This window comes from Mercenaria mercenaria, chromosome 5, assembly GCF_021730395.1.
Source record: "Mercenaria mercenaria strain notata chromosome 5, MADL_Memer_1, whole genome shotgun sequence".
Classification (NCBI taxonomy): Eukaryota; Metazoa; Mollusca; class Bivalvia; order Venerida; family Veneridae; genus Mercenaria; species Mercenaria mercenaria.
This window is the reverse complement of record NC_069365.1, coordinates 26,768,919-26,789,176: the sequence shown is the minus strand read 5'-3', so window position 1 is coordinate 26,789,176 and position 20,258 is coordinate 26,768,919. Positions and strand designations below refer to the sequence as shown.

Here is a 20,258-nt window from a genome sequence, read left to right as displayed (position 1 = left end):
ACGATAGTATGCGTATGAAACCGACCGCCTACAACATTTTCATTTTTGTCGTGGAGTGTCTACTTTTTCTATTGTAGTAAATAACCATTTATTTCTTCCAGAATTCAGTAATTGTTATAGCGTAATGTCTTAAAATGGTATAATGTGTGTTTATGATTCATTTAGTTGTTTTGATTTTTTAAATGTATATTATGTTAACTCCAGTAAGTTAAAATATTTTAATTGTAGTTGTATCAATGAAGGTTTGCCTGTGGGAGTTATTTTGTCTGATCATTTTCTTTAAATATCAAAAGTAGATATATACATTACAAGGAAAAACTATAAATATAATTATATTTCCATTAGTTATCTCTGACTAGTAAGTGAATTTTTTTTTCGTTTTTGGGAGGCTCATGCCCATGACCGTAAAATATTTTATGTGTTTAGTCTAGACTCAGTAAACCAGCGTAGTACGTATATAGTGAGGTATACTTGACGCTATGATTTCTAATGCTCTTGCCTTTAGAACTAATTCTTAATCATCCTGACGTTTGGTGTGAAACTTTTAGACAAAGAATTTTGTAAGATATGCACTATTATATTAAGACCAGAACGTTGTTCTCTTTTTTAATGACAACAAAAACTTCATACATTGAAATATTTCAATTTTTCTAACAGAAGGCATGGATAATAATTAGAATAAATCAAACTATATTTTGGAAATGCCACTTATACCTTGGCATATATTTGGTATTTTAGTACTTTTTATTTAGGGTCTTATATACATCGTAACTTTTTAGTTTCCTTATTCCGTGACATCGTGCAACTCAGATAAAATGGCGAAATTCGAAATTTGCATTTTAACGTAAAAGTTTTCTCACATTAAAACGGACCTTTCCGACGATTTGCGTCATGTGAAATCGCATAACCTTAATGATTACAAACATAGCATCAAAATGATTGTGCTTAACAATCTGCAAACAATTTTTGATAAGTTCAACGCAGTTTAACTATTAAGGACGTATGCTAGAATTTGGTGCGAAAATTTTCCCAATAACAGAATTTCTTCAAACTTTGGATATTGAAGGACAATCATCTAAGAAACAAAAAAATGCAATAAAAATCATAGGTCACCGGTATCGAAAAAGAGTTATCTGCCCTTGAAAACGGCATTTCCCCCAAAAATGACGTTTTCAAGGGCAGATAACTCTTTTTCGAATCCGGTGACCTATGATTTTTATTGCATTTTTTTGTTTCTTAGATGATTGTCCTTCAATATCCAAAGTTTAAAGAAATTCTGTTATTGGGAAAATTTTCGCCCATCTCATATACAGGGAATTCTAGCATACGCCTTTAAATTATCGGTCAAGATTAATAAATGCCTAACATTAGTAATTCTAAAAATGAGTAACGATTTACGTTAGTTTTGACAATCACCGAGCTTTTGTGGATATAATATTTATGCAAATTTTTAATAAACTTCACTAAACCTTTAGAAAAAATGACTTCTAGTTATTCCATTTTTTATATTTCAATATGCTGTTAGTTTTAAATCCGCACTTTGGGCTGACATACCTACAGAGCATTAAATATAAAAGTACACTTATCTCATTCATGAAACTAGAGTACATTCATCTGGATTTTTGATTATGAAGAGATTTTTAATTTGATAATTTGGTTCCTAAACTGTTATATTTTCGCAGAAGCTGTCGTATTATTGAAGTTACCCTACCGATCTTAGCGACACACACTACACACGGAATATCATACATGAAATCAAATTGTGTTTCAGATTCAAACTCTGTCATTAGGTCTAGATGCATTAGGCGATGTTTGATATATAGCGATAGCTTAAATTGAACATGCCACTTGTCATGACTGGAATCAGCATTCATTAATTTATAATAATTGTGATGTTATATTTGTAACTGGTGGATACTATTTCAATCACCAGAGCAGGACGTCTACGACCGATTTTCTTATAATTTGTTATATTGCAGTGTGCAATTTAAAAATCTGATTCTCGAAAATCACTAGTGTTATTTACATTTGTCGATATCAACTGATATTTCCATCGTCTGGTATGCGAGAACACATACATTTGTCCCTGGCATATATCAGGAATTGTTATTAACTAATAAAAGTTTTATATATTGATATGTAAGATAAGATAGTATTTTACTTCGAATTATAACATACACACCCATGCAAAGTTTAGCTGTGACCTATTTTTCCATCCATTCTACTTGCAGTCGGTCTATACTCTGTCATGTCTGAAAATTAATAGGAAACTGATTAATCTTAGCGTCATCGTATATTTCATATCTATTAAAAGGTGTTTATGGTAGTCCTCCTGGTTGACAATTTAATGAATCTGTGAATGGAATACAAGACGCATACTTATATGATAACATTTGTAACAAACCGAAATTGGTTTTATTATTTGTGATACCGTAGATACCTTGTGGAATGTGGCGGTAATAGCCTGATAAGTCATTGGTGTATTGTAACGGTGTATACAGAAAGTCAAATTTTAAAAATGCTCATAGTAAGGTTACGTGTTCATATAATTTTATTTTCTATGATTGTTCATTGTTTCTTAGACAAAAGAAAACTTAACTTTACGATAGTCTCATATCAGTCCAACAACACTTGGCAAAATAATGATCAGTCTTAAAGTTTAGAAAGGGGATACAGTATTGACAATCGTTGGTTAAAAAATTATAGGTTTTCTTCAGATTTTATCGTAAAAAGCAAAAATATTGAACTGTTCCATTTATAGGAAATTAGCTAGGTTGACTGTTGACATTGTGTAGAGGGCGTGACTCCAAAAACCTAACTTATTTCATTTGAAAGACACCTGTATTGTTTATTTGAACCTAGCAAATACTGGAGACTGGCTAACTATAATTTAAATGTGAATCTGTTGTGGAAATACATTCAGAATTTTCCGCGAGCGGCTGTACCATTGTCACGTTTTTCCAAATCAGATCGATGTTTAAATGAATCTAATATTTCACTTACGAACCGATTTCGTTTTCAGTAACAAATATATCAAGACTATTGTTATGATTTGCGAGAGAATGCATTGCCAATGCAAGTAAAGGTTATCATTTACAAAGACACAGTATATTTTGATTCTTTACACTATCATTTCTTAATGTATTTGTTTTACAAGCTGTTTCAATAATTTCACATGTTTCTAAAACCCAGTTTTACATAATAAAATATATAATGTCCCAGTAACATTTACATTCAAAGTAAAATTACACGCGACTGATCAAGCCAGTTCTGCGACCAATGGCGGTCAGTCAAGCATTAACACAAAAATACCTATGAGACTTGTAGCAGACCGATAGCAAAACTTGTCACAAGACCTTGTGGGATTCCCGTACGATCATCCAAGACCACCTACGATTATCACTAATAGTCACACGGCATATGGTCCTGACTAGACTTCTGTAAAGTCGCAAGAAGTCATTCGACTGTTGGTTGAATTGAGATTCTCACGGCCAAACACAACGTAAGAGGACTTGTGACCGGAGCCTTATCTCTCAATGTAACTCGTTGTAAGTATACCTGTAGAACTTATAACCTGTTTCCATAAACACACTTAGCTACCGAGCAGATACTAGCATACTTTTACATATCACTTGATTTTGCTTACAATAAAATTTATATTATCTGGCAGTTTGCCGCATACAGACGAAAATGGGCTTTTGTAATATTTATAAGAAGACTGGGTGAAACAGTAAGGTATAATTGTTGCTCTATGCTATTACAATTAAGGCATAAACTGGAATTTGAGCAACAAGAAAGAGAACACGTCCGCTGACCAGGCACAAATATCTACTACATTTCGAAACTGGGCCATGTCTTAAATGTTTCCTTACCAATTAATATACCATCAGTAGTAAAAAAAGAGAACAAAAAATACTCAAAATAATCAAAAGTGAGAGCAATCTCGGGAAGTATTTAACAAGACCAGTGCAAAGCTCTTTTTTTGTAAACCTTGATTAATAATATAGCAGTGCAAACTAATTCAGATACAATATGAACAAATGTACGTGTATTACTCAGCTAAAATCGGTGTTTACAAGAATTATACTTAAAATAGACAGTAGTCGTAATCTCGTCAACTCATATTTCTCTTTTGATTTTTATCCTATTATATTATAATCGATAGATATTAAGGCTAAGATTTCCTTTTCGCTTTCGGTGGGTAGATTTATTTTAGACCTCGCACAATCCTAAATGCAATAAAGGTTGACTGTGGGCAGTGAAAAGCCGCGCTTTATATAAATAATTGGCATTATTTAATAAATTGAAGATGTAAACGTCAATAGAAAAATCTTAATTAGACCTTATTATGAGATACTTTGACGGATAACCAAAGTTGTAATTAATTCAGAAAGGAAGCTAAATAATTGAATTTGGGCAATTCATTTCATATGTAGGCCTTATGTTGATCGAAATAGGTTGCTAAAACTGTCGGAATAGCATGATATATTGAATAGAAGTGTTTCATATATAAACCACATTAAATAAAAACATTTAATGTGTTGACATTCGTATAGAAACCTTCAAGAAGCTGGATTTGTGCCGTTGGTAGTGTCACCCAAATAACAGTAAGGCATACATGTTTACTTTTCTTTAATTATTGAAAATGTTGTTTCGTTTGTAAATATTTTATCCTAATATTTCTTCCGCTATCTTTAGCTTATTTCTCTAGAATATGAAACTTTTGTCTACAAACTTAAAGGTACTGTGATAATCACATTAATTTTGTTTCTAGACGTTAAATGTATACAGCTTTCCGTAAGATTTGGACATACTTTGTGGGTTGGCAGATTGGTGGATGCATAATTTATATAAAGAATTGACTACGAGGTTTATATAATCTGATTACGTTATATTAAAATTACAATCGAATATCACAGTTGCAGTAAAATTATTTTTGCATTCATAGAAATATAACATTGTTTATATATCTTTCTAATTTATAATTATTTGAAGAATGGTGTCTGTACGATCTTTAAAATACATTGTGTTAAGTTAGTTTAAATTCTGTCCTTTCATTCTGATAATATAACGTTGACATTTAGACAGATACTAATTGCCTTCAAAATATATCATAATGATATTTTATCTGTCAGTCTTTTAACCTGGCACTACATCTGTTTGAAACATTTAATCTGGTATGAAGAGTAATGTATATTTGGCACTATGATCTCTAATGTATTTTTCATTTGGCACTGTTTTATAATCACTTAGTCGATAAGTGTGAAAACAATTTAGAAACGTTGTGAAATCATGAATCTACATAAATATTACTTTGCATATTAATCACGCTACAGTTTTTGATTTGATTTTCTTCTTCCTTGGTCTATGTTTGAGATGTCATGTAGATTGCTCATGTCTAACTCATTTATTCATGAAAACTGTCTGATAACTGATTCAGATTTTGACAGATTATTTTTTAACATACATACCTGTGTAAAGACTAGACTAAGTGTTATTTTTGTTACCGTTTGTACAAACTTCATGTGCACTATATAACTAAAAACGAATGGCTATTGAAAAGTGAAAATAATTTCATAATGAAATCGCCTTTTAAAACTTTTTACATACTTGATATTGCGATGGGTCAGTAACGATTTTATGTTCTTCGCTGTTTTGAAAAATTTGTCTTTCCGTTATCATATGATAGAAGAAACAATTTTACTTCTCGACAACGTACAACTCAGTAAAAATGCGGCACACGTTTTTAATTAATTAAATATGTGCATAAGTTACTTGGATTCCTGAGTCCACAAATAACCCTAAAAGCACACACAAAGAATGAATCATGCTATATCAAAATTGATTGTGTTTAAAGATCTGCCAAAATTAACGCATAGAAAAATTCAACAATATTCAGTTCATGTTGAACTTGAGAAATTGTAAAAAAAAAAAACATGAGTAACTATTTCAATTAAAGCTACCGAGCTATTGCGATTTTAATATAAATGCAAATTTTTAATTAAACATTGAACTTTCAAAATATAAAGGAACCTAAATCATGACTTATTTTATTTCTTTTTATATGTCAGTATGCTTATTTATCAAAGGCTTTAATCTTGTAAGTTGTTAATCCGCAATTTGAAGCTGGCAATTCTACAGAACACTAAATTGGAAAAAAGTACATATATTTTTTCCATTCATATGAATAAAGATAATACTACGATAAATCTATTTGGACAAGTGGGTTATTTAGAGACTTTGAATATGATTATGTGGTTTTTAATTCATTTTCTGCACCTTTAATCAACAAACTTTAAGGTTTAACTACCCTTCTACAAATAATTCCGACACGATATTGAAGTTATAACTGCATGTCATAAATTACTCCCCTGATCCTAATGACATACATGGCATTATACACGTAAATATAAATCTAGGTATTTGTCAATTTATCACCTTTGCAATATTACGATCATATCAAGACGTAGGTAGGTATAGAAATCTCTAATATATTGAATCCCCTCACCAATCACGTGTGAAATCACCAATGATTTAATATGACATTTCATTCTATACCTGATAGATGCGACTTTAATCATAGGAGCAATACGTTACGCTTTTAATAATTATCCGATTCAAATGACCCATTCCTAATATATTCCTAATAATATTATAATCTGCCGGAATGATCAGTTTAAATTTTATAATTCCTGAAAAGAAATAAATCTGCTTCGTTTTCCCCGTTGTACAGTTGTATACTGTTTATTATTAACCTTTAGCCTGCTGATGGCAAGTGCTTCTGCCTTTGCGACCAGTGCAGACCAAGATGAGCCTGCACATCCACATCCGTACAGGCTCATCATGGTCTGCACTGTTCGCCATTCAGTCAGTATCTGTTTGGTATGCATTCCTTTTAATAGTTACTGGTACTGTCCAAATTGAAAGATGGACAAATTCATTATAGACATTTTAAATAGGTAAGGATTAAAGACATCAAAATGTTAACCATCTCTTACATTTACCGATTTCAGTCAACGTTTACTGAGTTCCGCTACAAGGTATTTGATGATTGCAATTAATTTATTAAAGAGAGAATATAAAACAGTATCTTTTGAAACGTGTGGATATATTGATAATCCATAACATTTGTAAAGTCATATTGCCCACGAATAATGATATTGCTAATCAAAGCTACTAAATTTAACATTGCTTATAAACGTATAGAAAAATTTAAAATGTTTGGCATCAGCCCTTTAATAGATATGAACATTAGACATCTGTTTTTAAAATTTAGTTCGTGAGTGTATAGCTTTTGATATATTCATGATCTTGTGGCATCTTAATTAATAAATGCATGTAAATTGAAATGAAAAATCATCAGACAATAGTGTAAGTTTTACTCAGTTTATGACACTTATCATTAAAACGTATTTTACTTATTTTCTATGAAAGTCTGCATGCGAAATCACCAAAACATGTAACAATTCATCCAACTATATATCTGAAGATAAAATACTACATAGCTTATATTGTCGTTCGTAACAATAATGACTAGGCAATATTGAAGAAATATTCTCACCTCGCACGCATAGGGCAACCTAACACACGTAGGTCAACCTAACAATATCTAACAGAACTAAAATTTACGTAAACAAGTTAATCTTCGAATTTGTTTTATTTAAAGAAGATACTGAAAGGTATGAAAAAAAAACAGAAGGATAAACTTTTTTTCATCCATTATCCAACCTGGGAAAATACAAATCTGTCGTGATTCTATCTTTAACGACGTTACTTTATATATCAGAGCAATGGAAATGTACAGCTGAACAAGAAATATCTTTAAAAATGATGGTCGGCGAATTGTAATAAGGAAAGAAGTTTATGAATTTTTCATCTAACATTCATCTTTCATCTTACATTTTTCAAATTGCAAAACTAAACACCGCACTTTAACAATTTAAATGGTTCTCTTTTAATTTTTCGCAAAGGTTTCTAAGGTTGCAATTTTGTTTCGTTTATCCTTAGACGAATAATTACAGCAGTAGTTTGATGAAGATTCATGAAGCGGTTCACGAGAAGAGGTCATTAAACGTGTTTATATTTTTAGCTAAATTGGTCCCTATCCCCATTTGTAACAAAATAGCAGGAGACCTTACGATATTGTTACACATCGAGTTTGATAAAAATCCATTACATTTTAGTGGTTCATGCGAAGAAAGGCATATCTACTTTTAGCTATAGTGGTCCCTAATAGGGCCCAAGTTCCTATATAAATAAATTTGGAAGAGGACCTTATAATGATGCTCCAGACCAAGTATGACAAAGATCCACCAAGCTGTTCATGAGACGCTGTATAAAGGCATTTCTAGTTTTAGCTCTAGCAGCCCCTAAAAGGGGTCAAATGTCCCAGCTGAACAAAGTTGGCTGCGGGCCTAATAAAGATGCTACAAATCATGTTTGATTAGAATACATGAGAAAAAATCAATTAAAGGCTTTTTTTATTTATTATTTTTATTTATTTCTAAAATAGGCCAACTGATCCCGCTTTAACAAATGCATATTCGCTATTCATGAATCTTTGGACAATGACGTCACACCTATAAAAAAGTGAAGGTCAAGCAAAACATACAATTGTAATTATTTCCATATTTCTGTTTCATAAGCAAAGTTTGACCGTAGTCATATCACATAGGTAAACTGTATGCAGCGTACCTTCATTTCAGTGTAATGAGATTCAGTCATTATATAGCATATATATAATGAAACAGATTTCAACTGAGTTCAATATTTGCATACCATACTAAAGAAAAAATATTCAATATATAATAAATCAGTTTAAATAATTTATAACAAATATATCAAAGCAAACAAGTACTCATTTTAATATGCAATCTGAATAAGTCACAAAAGCAAGAAACCTTTTCATATACAGACGACAATTGTAACAAGGAAAATCTTTTAAAAAGCACTTCTCTACATAAAATACTCTTATCACAACCTTATTCATGTGATACGCAGAACGTATTCAGCTCTTTCTTTAATTTGATATATGTTGGTATTTGAACAGGTTTTTATCTTATTTATTAAACTTACTTATCATTTTGAGATATATCAATATTCTTGCTAAATATACTGAGCCAAAGTTAGCTTTAAAACTGTGAACAGCGTCGTTTAGGATAAACGCTCTGTCTACATTTCACTCAGCGTAGCACAATCAACAGAGTGAAAGAAATTGACACTCTCGTCCAATCAGACAGAGTGTTGCATAAATCTTCCATTTTGATAAATTATCTATAATGCGTTATCAAGTAGTTTGATTTGCAAATTGAAGTCACGTGGCACAAGTAACGAAAACGAATTTAGACGGCGTCGCCGAAAAAAAATGCATTTAAAGGAAAGTCACTGTAAACGAGGTATATAAAATGTCAAACACGGCATAAAGCCAGTTTAGAACAAACCATCGTTTGGAACATGGAAAAACATTCCTCACCTATCTTTTCGTATCTCTATAAGGAACAAACATAACGTAGTTAAAGTCATTGAAAGACAAGGTAAACGAGTAATAAGTTAATATAACACCACACAGTTTACAGCTGTTGGAAACGTCATTATTCTTGCGTTATTTGCAAAATGTCGTGTATTCATGACTTCCAGCTACAACTTGTTTCAAGATTTACCATAGTTTAGTACAATAATTATCGGAGAGAAAAATAGGAAATCCAAATGTTTGTCAGAAAATTGTACCAAATCGATTCTGTATTTCTAGGAGATTGATACTACATTTAATAGACAGGGCTTATTGTCGCGTTGTATAGCAAAACTAAATGACACAGATTATGTTGGCATCAGATACTATGTACCATTTCGTATCAGCTTGTCGAATTGAAATAAGACTTGAATGAATATCTATTTCTAATAGACTTAATCTACAGACGGTCGTAAATCTCCGCTGATATTGCAGTGCTATACTTTTCGTTTTTAAGGTAATATCACATTGAAAGAACTTACATTTTTGGTCTTGCACGGGCAGCTGTTCCAAGACCGTTCTGTACCGTGCGCTAGCGTTTTAGCAGCTTCCTGTGAAATAATGGTAACCTTTATTTTTTGTCTTTTGATATGTATTTAAAACAGAACGTCTTACTTTGTATTGATTTCTTTGTTTCTTACGTATTTTTTTTCTTACTTTCCATATCAAAACACTAAATCCAAGTTGGCTTAAAACGGCCAGAGGAGCTAATATATTGTTCTTTTTTTATTGGAACCTAAGCTTTCACAGTCGGTTAGTATCATGAACATTAGATAATGTTTCAAATTTAGAATAATATGTCGGGTAGAAAAGATTAAAGAAAATGCCGCTCTGGTAATACATTGTTTAATTTCGACTTTAATCCCAACCACCGATTTCACTATCAACGAAAACTGAGGTTAATGATGAAACCGATTTGGAAGTCATATTTTAAACTATTAAACTACGCAGAATCGAAAAGGCATTTCCTTAAATCCTTCCGTCTGGCTATGTTTTCGATATTGCTTAACAGCATTTAGCGTTTAGATATGGCGTCAATCGTGCATGGCATGATATGTATGTGATAAGTTACTAAACAGTTAACATACACTTGAATATCAAGAAACAGTCTGAAAACATTTTACTAAACAATAGCCGTGTACTATTGTTTCATTATGAGCCTTTAAGTTATAGCAATTTTATAGCAGACTCGGTTTAATTGAGTCTGTCATATAACATTTATTTGTAAAATAACGTTAAATTTGCTTTATATTGAATAACTAAATTACAATATATTAGTTATTGTTTCTGCATCAAAATAACAATAACAATGGTTTCTAGTATTTTAAACTAGTTATAATGCAACACTTGTATTATTTGACCAACACAGGTTTTCACATGGAATGGAAACGCTAATAGCTATAATATTTGCAAGATATATTGTGGCAACTACATTGATTATTTCACCCACATTAAATATAAACGATACATACATTCACTAGTAAAACAAAGCAGTCATCTGTCCACTTCAACGAACATATATTTGACGTAACAAATAATTTGACTAGGAAGATTTTGTAGTTCTGTAAATTTAATGGCAAAATACTACAGTTGACATATCAAAAACGGCGGTAAATAGAGAGTACAAAGCGAAGACAAAATGGTACATATATTTAGGTAACAAATAGTCACACCCAAACAATCTTTTGACTCTTGAAATTAGAATCGCCAATTCATGGTGTATATCAATAAATATTTTCTCATATCTATATCAAATGCATTTAATCCACAGAAGGTTGTAAATCGTCGCTTATATTGGTTTAATTACATTTGGAGCTCTTCTATAAATTGGATGAACACACTTATCATGTTCCAGATAATTCATCATATTGAAAGATAGCATACCCGATATTTCATACTTACAATTTATTTATTCATAACGATTCCCAACTGAGTTTTAGTCTGTTTGTTAATATAGAGAAATGGTTGAAGTACCGTTAAGGTAAGTTATATATTTTTGTTGCTATTGTCATCCTCATTATTATTACAGATACTTTTATTGTTATTATTATTATTATTATTATTTTTATCTTTATTACCATGATGATGATAAACATCAACATCATCAGTTCGTTTAAATGAATAATAATTTTCAGTGAAATTGTATTCTATTTTCTCATTTCTCTACAAACGGATGTCGGCTACATTAGCTTATGACACTAAATGAACGGCATTGTCATTTGTGTGCGCTGCCATAAGTTTTCAAGAATATTCTGTCCAATATTGAGGTGATATGTAAATGTTCTAATGGAAATGTTATTGATATCAGATATGTTCGCTAAATATAAAATCCATTACCTGGACTGCAGTCAATAAAAAATGAAAAGATTATCACGAGAGACTTTGTACGAAGCCATTGCAAGAGCAGTTTTCTTTGTTTCTTGCGGAAAGGTTTGAAGACAAATAACATCTAACTTATTACTGTTGTCTTTGAAACTTTCGGAAATACTGATAATCTTTCATTTTTGTTGAATCATCTTGATTGTGTCATTTTTTTGTCTTACTTTCCATTACAGAGTCACCTAATCCAATAAGGCTTAAAATGGTGTGGGGAGCTTATAAACATTTTATTTTACATCGATCTGTAAGCTTTTAAAGTCGGTTGATATCATGAACATTAGATAACATTTCAAATATAGCAAATTTGTGTCATCATTACACTGCAAGTAGATAAATAGCTAAGATATATCCAAGATCTTGTGCCATGTTCATTCATAAATTCGCCAACATTGAAATCAAAGTATTTGTGTTTAAACATTCATAGTAGAAACCTAAAACAGCCCGGAAATGTTTTACAATTTGTGTAGAAAGATAAAAATGTACATTAGTATAAAGTATTATGAGGAACACGATGTAATTTCTTTTGCAATTTCTTAAACCTGAAAAATGCAAATACAATTAATAAAATATAAAAGGTAGGGGCAGATTTCCCGGAAGCACAGAACACCCCAAACATAGAGCCATGCATCGCAAAGTAGGCACAACAAAAAGAAGCTGTAACGGAACCATATTGTAGACGGGTTGCTTTAAAAATCAAACAACAAGTACATATATAAAATATATGCAAAATACAGAAAAAATAGGGAAGGGGTGGAATTAATCAAATAACAAATAAAATAAAAATTAATAAAACATAAATATTAAATGGAAATTACAGTAACGCTTTAGACTTTCAATATTTTGTTAAAGACACATATACTTTGGAAGATAGAAAGTTTTATTTGGTACAACAATCCACTAATATAGTTAACTCTTCAGGGTATTTTAGAAGCCGCGTTTGAGCTTAGTTCAATGAGAACTGGCCCCGTTTCCTTTAGAGTAAGTGAAATTAGCTTCTCACAAATCATTTAATATGTTCAAAATATCCAACCATTCGGAGCTGGTTGTACAATTATTCAACATTTTATTAGCCCATGTTCTGCGTGCATGCATGCGTGTGTGTTTATGTGTGTTGCTTTGTTTACTACTACTGAAATCATTATTAAGAATAATTGTAATTGATTAAATATTCCTAGGTTTCCTTTTACTTTATAAAATCATCAGCAAGAACAATTACAACTACTACTTCTAAAATGATAATAACACGAAGAATAGTTGTTATAATAATAATAATCAAAATAGTAACAAAGCATTTGACATTATTTGCTTTTTATTTGTAATAACTGATACTGTATATGAATCTATTTAAATAAGATACTGGGGCCATGAAAGAAAGCCATAAATTGAAGTATAAAATAGGTTGTCTTACAATATGATGATACAACTATGCGATCATACAATTTAAGCTAAGAATATTAGCGAATATTGATGGTCGACTTTGGATTAAGTGTATTGGAAAAGTTTATTGATATCAACAATGGTTTGACATTTCTTAGTTTTAAATATCATACTATATTGTATCTAATGGCTAAATATAGATCTAATTTTTGTCTTGACAAACTTTTTAATTTTTTTTATATTTTTTCTCAAAAGGTACCGTTTTGACAGACAACTAAACTTACATGATTGGATTTATATGTATTTAACAGCAAATGAGCTCCAACCTGAATAACAAATTCTTATTTCGTCCAAGAGAAGTAAATTCTGAAAACCCTTAAAGTATAGATAGACAGATAGATAGATAGATACTTTTATTCCTCCAGTTGTGAAGAGCATAACATATATACAATTATTTACATAGTACATACATTCAACATAAAAAAGCAGATTTACAGGAATAAAGAGATGCGGGATTATTCCAGAGTATTTATGTAAATTCCGAAATAAACATGCAGAATATTACCAAAACCTTTTTAAACCTTAAAACGAAAGCGAAACTCAAGATTTGCAGGTCATAGAAAACTTGCAAAAGGGAACACATATATCAAGATAGTAGATTAAATAGCAAATGAAGAACGTTTTCCTTTAACACAATATTATAAAAGCCGAGTTAGCGGCTGCTAACGTTCCTTTGTATTCTTCCGATTCGAAGAAATGTTTCAAAAGGAATAGACACATACAAGCTCTAAAAATAAGTTTTGAATTTGAAACATAAGGCAAAACAATGAAAAACTGATTATACATGTTCATAATTAATGTCAGAACCAGACATTTACAACACACCGGCCGACACCAAGGCTAAGTCGATATGTGTAACAGTCCACATATATACATATATAAGTTTGACACGATGTGTGCAACAGACCACATATAAACATATCTAAATACATATCAGTCCATTATGTTGCAGATACATCTTAGCAAGGGTATCTGAGTGAATACTGTTTCATCATTTGTCTCAATAGCTAGCAGCACTACAGCAGATGATTGTTCTTTAACTGACAAAGTTTGAAATTGAATAAATTCTACTAAACACCATAGATATCAGACATTGCCTCCTGTTTTCATTGTCTTTACAAAACCAAAGTGCTAGTTTTTCCTTTAATATAATGAGTATGCCGGCTCAACATTACACAATTTAGACTGATTTGTTATCACATAATTCTCGTCTTGTACATACTGATCATGTTTTTCTTGTGTTAACATTAGCATGCAGTTCAAGTTATAGTTGAATGTATTAAGCTATCTATTTGTTTCTTAACAGCCGATGCCCAGGTAGAATTTGTATCGTCATTTGACAGTTCTCACTGTTCTAAAATATTCTATGTACTAGTCATTATGGTTAGTAAGACTGTTTCATAAATATTTCATACAGCTAAAAATAACTGTGATAGGTTTTCAAGTAATCCAATTTGCCATCTTCGTTACGTGGGCCACTGTAGGTCACATGTAAACGAGCTTAATACAGCTACGCCGAAAAAACACACGAAGATACAAACAAAAAACACTAGGGTATTGACCGACTTATCCGTTGTGGAAATAGCACCAACTGAATGAACTTGTTAGAGATAATGCACGCGTTTATCGTTGCAAATTTACGGTGCCCCTAAAGTGACATGTTACACACTTTTTTCCAGTTAGGTAATGTGAGACATTTTTTTATTTCGTTTAAACGAAATCATTTCGTTTTAACGAAATCATTTCGTTTAAACGAAATAAGTTATTTCGTTTAAACGAAATCATTTGTAAATAAGTTGTAAGTTGAAATCATTGTAATAAGTTATTTCGTTTAAACGAAATGATTTCGTTTAAACGAAATAAAAAAAGTCTCACATTACCTAATTGGAAAAAAGTGTGTAACATGTCACTTTAGGGGCACCGTACAAATTTATAAATAGTGGCATAAATAGTAGCATCGAAATGTAATTTTTATGAATAGACTAAAGGCGTTAAGATACCTTTTATCGCTATGTTTGTTTGTATCTTGTTGTTAAGGGTACACAACATTTTTATTGCTCCATGTACAATACATTTGAAATTAATATTAAAACATCAAATGCGTGTATTACCTCAAGTGTTTTACAGATTTAGTTTTATTTATGGTTTATCTTTATTAATTTTCATTTCAAATATAAGGGGTTTAATCTGAATAATTGATACAATAAAAGTCAATATTTCATGACAAGCACATCTCGTAAGCACATGAAAAATGGTTTTGAGTGTTATAAATTTGCGATTAAACAATTATAATTGCTCTTGGGATAGAGTTTTTTCGTTCAAGTACTGTTGCTATAAACACCTAGGGTCTGAAGAAAAGTAAATAGAAAAGATGTTAAGTAAATAGTTATATCTGTCTATTATTTGTTTTATGAGCATTAAGAAAAAATCCGAAAAGTGGGGGAAATTTGTAAAGACATAAGTTTAGTTTGAATGATTGTTTGTACATCAATTGCATATGTTATATGCATATGTTAAATCGTCATTCTGAAATTAACTAAAATCCTTAATTGTACATTGCAAATCTTGTTCTACGTTTATATATTTGTGAGTTTTACAAACCTTTTATAAGGTTTTATATATTTATGGAGTTTATAGATCTTTTTCAGGTATTATATATTTGTGGATTTTATAAATATTTTTTCTTCAGGTTTTAAATATTTATGAAGTTTCCAAATCTTTTTAAGGTTTTATATATTTATGATTTTTTAAAATCTCAGTCGGATTTTATATATTTTATATATATATATTGTAGATTTTACAAATCCTTTTTAGATTTTATACAATTGCAGGTCCTACTTTTTCAGGTTTGATATATTTATGGATTTATCCAGTTTGAAAATGTTTGCACTCCGAGTTTTTTTTTCTTTGCTGAAAGTGCTATTCATTCTGCATATGTATATCAGCTAGGTAAAGGGAAGATATTTAAAATAAAGCATGTTATCCGAAACGCCATGTCCTGTGAAATAGATTCTCTAAAAATTAGAGTTGTCAAATAGCATATTTTACAGTACACAGATGAGTGGCATTGTTTCGACTTCCGTGAACACAAAGCTGTTAAACAATTTTAGATTTTAAGAAAAGCAGAATAAACACGGAATACATATTAGCCGTTTAGTTCTGGTTGATTCCAGTTTAAGCAACGGACATGTTCTGATTTCTGTGGATACTTATAACAGGTATAAACAACTTCATTTATCCGGAAAAAAACCTACCATTTTAGATGATCGGCGTTTGGGTGTCGGCGTTGGCGTTGGTTTAGATTCATTTTAGGTCCACGTTTTCGTCAGGATTACATTAACTTCAGAGTTATTACCCTTTACTTATTTTACAATCCATAGATTCTCACATAAAAAGTGATCCACTGATGGATCTTCGTGAAATTTAAAACAAATGCAGATCATTATAGGGTTATTGCTCTTTACTTGTTTAAAATTCATAAATTTCCACAAAACAAATTAACCCATTGACGGATTTTCTGGAAACTTAATACAAAGATAGACCACTATAGGGCAGAGTTGTATTCCTTGATATTGTAAGAAATTGTAACCAACAAACCATTACACGAGAATATCTGGAAATTAAATGAGCCGTGCCATGGGAAAACCAACATAGTGGGTTTGCGACCAGCATGGATCCAGACCAGCCTGCGCATCCGCGCAGTCTGGTCAGGCTCCATGGTGTTCGCTTTTAAAGCCTATTGGAGTTGGAGAAACTGTTAGCGAACAGCATGGATCCTGACCAGACTGCGCGGATGCGCAGGCTGGTCTGGATCCATGCTGGTCGCACACCCACTATGTTGGTTTTCCCATGGCACGGCTCAAATATATTTCACATTATAATGCCCTCGTTCACCTACTCTGTGGGGGATATGAATTCACTGAATTTCCTTGTTTATTCAGATTTCAGATTGTTTGGCAATTTTAAAGCATGTAATTTCAGCAAATATGTAACTTTTTTTGAATTATTTAATTGTTTTCAAGTGTCATTAAAATCATTTTTCACACCATGAAGAAAAAATACGTTATTTGAAACTCGAAATAACAGACATTGCGCTGTAATTTTCAGGGATATATATGTCACATTGATAAACACACGTCTTCAGTTGATGCTTCCGTTAACGCGCGACATACTATTTCTTTTCCAGTCTAAAACATCTAAGGTTATATAATTATGTCGCCGAACTATTGAACTGGGTTTTTTTTCTGGTTTAATGCAAGTTTTAAATTATATGTATATAGTTAAAATGTACATTGAATTCGACTTGTAAAACGATAACCGAAATTCAACAAATATGTAACATGTAGATATAAATGGTCCATGCCTCCCGCAAATACTCATAGAGCGGACGCAGCGGTCCAGTGGTAACACTGTCTGACTACAAATCCAGGGGTCGTGAGTTCGAGCCCCCGCTCCTCCAACTAACAATTACTAACACTGGGATAAGAGTCCCGTGTATGAGTTCTTTACGTCTGACACGCTAAAGACATGACCAGGGAAGCTTCTGGAATTGGAGCGGCTTCTGTATCTTGCACAATCCTCTGACTAACATGACTAACAGTCTTCTGGAGGAGTCGCCCATATGGGTTACCGGTGGCGACTATAGATAAGCTTACATACAATCAAACAAAAACACAAATATCCTGTTTCTATATAAACTTTGTACGGATTAAGTGCTTAATTATGCACGATAGACCACCTCATGAAATCAATCTCCCACTTCTTGTGCCTCATCTTCTAAAAGAACAAACACATTACTCTCTTCAGATGTTTGTATTCAATTCACCTAACACTCTACCATTATATCTCAGTTTATGGACATGTCATTCAATCACACGAACTGTCTCAATGTAAATATATCCCTGTTGTCCTTGTGTCGTCCCGTGTTTGATTTAGGGTTTGAGGAGAACGAATGGGGATTTGAACTGGCTTCTGTTCAATGAAATTATTGACATTTTACAATTTAAGAATGATTTAAGTAAAATAAACATTTCATACTACAAATATTCCTTATGTGTTTTATGTAAATTCGATGGCAATTTTTCTGACAGATTAAATTTTGATCAATACTGGAGACAAGAGCTATTAGTTCTGTTTCGTATATAATTATTAAAGTGTCGTTGATAGAGCTAGCTATAATTAAATCAAATCAGTGTGTTAGGTCTTGAAGTGACAATTAATGTGAAGTATAAATTCTTGAATTTTATCATCTCATTTCTATAAATGCACCTTACTATAAAGATTATATTATATATTTATTTTAGTAATAATGTATTTATTAACTTCAGTTGTTGGTGTGATTTCTTTCATGCGAATTAAAAAAAGCAAAAGTCCGATATTTCTATCTAAATGGATAAGAATTCATCCCCATCGTGGTTCGAGTGTATTTACATTGCACGTGAATTGCTGGTGGCACTTAATATCTTACTTTTATATTAAAGACATTAATGATATCCAATCTCGTCTTTCACTGATATATTTTATCTTTAGGTATTTACTATGTAGAAAATACCCTCATCAAATATATTCTACTTCCCTAAATGAATAGATTAATGTTATCAGTTACATAATGAATGTAACTCTAAAGGAATATTTCTGTTTCTTCCTTTGTATTTGTCCAGTCAAGCATTCTCTTACTTAAACACACTTGTAAAAGTAAGAATTGATACCTAAACATTTTTTAAATGTGTTGAAAATATATAACCTGTGTTCTTTATTGAATTATCCTGATTGTGACGTTTTTTGTGTAATTGTTCATATCAAGGTCACAATTATAATGTTTTAGGAAACCAATATTTTTTTGTTTATTTGAGTCTCATCATTGTACAAATATTTACATACATACAAATATAAAAGTCATAAAAAGTACAATGCCATTCATAATATTGAATTACAAGAGACTATTAAGTAAAACATTAAAATACTCTACCACATATCCTGAAATTTCAACATGTCTTAAATAAAACAGAGAGATAAATGACATTATCAGCGGCTACAGAATATGAAGTAAAACTACCACTAAAAGTTAGTAAAAAAAAAACAAAAAAAACAACAACACAGACTCCTAAAAAGCCTACGATATATAAAAAAAATCTACAATACCTACGGGTACAGAATGTTTGAACTTAATTGCAATATATTATAACAGGTTTTTGCGGTGACCTTGACAGTATCATAGTTGGAGAAAATAAAAACAAATTTTTCATTATCTGTGAATGTACTAAAAGCGGGATTAATCTCAGACGCTTTAGCCATCAATTGCAATCTTAAATTTTCATAAGCGTTACAATGAAGTATAACATGTACCTCACTTTCTACAGATTCCCTGCAAACTGGGCAAATCCTATTCTCAATGGGGAGGTTCTCATACCGGCCAGTTTCAAGTCTGATGGGGGCAACCCCACATCTAAATTTAGCAAAAGCCACCCTGTGTTTTAAAGGCATTAACATTTTCAAATAATTTTCAGTTAAAAACTCCTGCTTCATCAATTTGTAAGTCCTTAACTTGTTTCCTGCTCTGCCATTCAAACTTGTATTTCTATTCAACAGGTTATGCCATTCAACTCTATACTCTGACATTAAACTATCAATAACTTTATTACAAAAATATTTGGACGACTGTCTTTCACACTGACTGTAATGTTCAGTTAATCCTAGTTTGTCTAAACATTTTGTAAAAACAAATTGCCAATTTTTGCATCTATTTCCACTTATAGTTCTACATGCCGTGAAAACTTTATAGTTAAGTCTTGTCACCTCCATCTTACTAAACCTATGCCACTGATGACAGATAGATTTCCATTGTTTAACATGAGGTGGTTGCCAAGCCAGTTCTCCATAAAGAGCTGTAGTAGGCGTGTATTTACCAACACCCATACAATGACGCATAGCCCGA

General features: G+C 31.5%; 1 protein-coding gene across 2 annotated transcripts in view; it reads left to right on the top strand.

Annotated features, from left to right (window-relative positions):
• LOC128556943 (leucine-rich repeat-containing protein 74A-like) overlaps positions 1-20,258 on the top strand; it is a 53,058-nt gene that overhangs the window by 8,253 nt on the left and 24,547 nt on the right. The window contains exon 1 of one of the 2 annotated variants that reach the window (XM_053543007.1): positions 16,407-16,542. The exons of the other annotated variant lie outside the window; for it this stretch is intronic. The gene's annotated coding sequence lies outside the window, so the exon portion shown is untranslated. Of the gene's footprint in view, positions 1-16,406; positions 16,543-20,258 lie in introns of those variants that run through there. 2 annotated transcript variants of the gene reach the window in all.